Source organism: Mycetomoellerius zeteki, unplaced genomic scaffold (genome assembly GCF_001594055.1).
Source record: "Mycetomoellerius zeteki isolate Tzet28-1 unplaced genomic scaffold, Tzet1.0 scaffold353, whole genome shotgun sequence".
In the NCBI taxonomy this organism is placed as follows: domain Eukaryota; kingdom Metazoa; phylum Arthropoda; class Insecta; order Hymenoptera; family Formicidae; genus Mycetomoellerius; species Mycetomoellerius zeteki.
This window is the reverse complement of record NW_017257342.1, coordinates 28,742-30,397: the sequence shown is the minus strand read 5'-3', so window position 1 is coordinate 30,397 and position 1,656 is coordinate 28,742.

Here is a 1,656-nt window from a genome sequence, read left to right as displayed (position 1 = left end):
ACATAAATATCATGACAAGATGGCGCATATGGCGACTGAAAAAACTTGTAGTGTTATTGCACAAAATTATTGGTACCCTAAAATGAAAGAAATGGTTAGCGAATACATAAAAAAATTGTTTGAAGTGTATCTCGTTTTCACCGCCTTGCGAAAAAGTAGAAGGCTACCTGCATTGTCCTAAAGACAATGTTCCATTTTTTACGGTACACGTGGATCACTTCGGTCCAGTTGATAAACAATGCGTGAGTAAAAAATATGTATTTTTGGCGATCGACGCATTTACAAAATTTGTAAAATTGTATTCTACAAAAACCACTAACGCTGAAGAGGTGATTAATTGTTTAACACGATAATTTGCTGACTATAATGACCGAAAATAATTGTATCTGACAGAGATAGTTGCTTTACGTCGAAAGAGTTTACTGATTTCGTAAATGATATGAATGTTAATCATCCAAAAGTAGCGACCGGATCTTCGCAAGCGAACGGTCAAGTGGAGAGAGTAAATAGGGTACTTGCTCCAGCATTAGCAAAAATAGATGGCTCCGATAAATCGTGGTACAAAATATTATCGGATATAGAATTTGCGATTAACAACACAGTCCACAAGTCCACCGGGGAAACTCCCAGTAGGTTACTTTTTGGAGTAATTCAACGTGGTGCAAATATAAATAAACTCAAAGAATATTTGGAGGATATGTGAATAAAATAAATAGAGATACTGATGTGATTAGAAAAACAGCGCGAATTCAAATTTTAAAATCACAAAATTATAATAAAGCTTACTTTGATAAAGGTAGAAAAAAGCCTCATAAATATAAAATAGGCGATCACATTATGGTCAAGAATTTTGATAGTACGATAGGTGCCTCAAGAAAACTGATACCGCGTTACAGAGGACCATATGAGGCAGTGATGGGCAATGTGGAAATTATTCTCGCATGGGAATGTTCATGCGCATGCGTAAGCTGACGTCACAGTCGCGTGTCGGCTGCTTTCACAACCGTATCTGCGACAGTTAGCCGTTAGATGCCCGTGCCGATCGTGCCCCGTAAAGGGCTCTAAGTCTTTACGAATTTTCGTGCATTTTTTACGAGAGGTAAAGTTCACATGTTTTATATATTTTATGTACAATGTTTTTGTTGGAATACTAGTAAGGTTTTCTGCAGTTTTCTTTACTCTCGCAACGAATGTTGGTATTCACGTAATAAATCAGCTGCAGACGTAAAAAATAACAAACAAATACATTTCTTTATTATTATTTGTATTAACTATTTATTCTATTTGTTTAAAGGAACTTTTTTCTCTTTGTAACTCCCTTCATATTTCCTTCCTTGCTAGGGGCCTAACGATACCTCAGATCTTACCCAGATATATACATTACTGAGCAGCCATAGCGTTTGTTCAGTGCGCATGCGTCACTTTATTCCCACACTGCCCATCACTGATATGAGATAATTAAGGAACTAAGGTGTAACAACCTAACTTTATGCTCGGACGTAGCTCGTCGGAAACTTGCGGTCCAAGGCTTAAAGAGGTTCGAACGGCAAGGGGAAGATGCAACGGTTGCGGTGGGCTTTAAATAACGAAACGATAGCGGATACACTTAAGATAATATATTTAATAAGATGACGATCACGCGTAACAATCGTACAG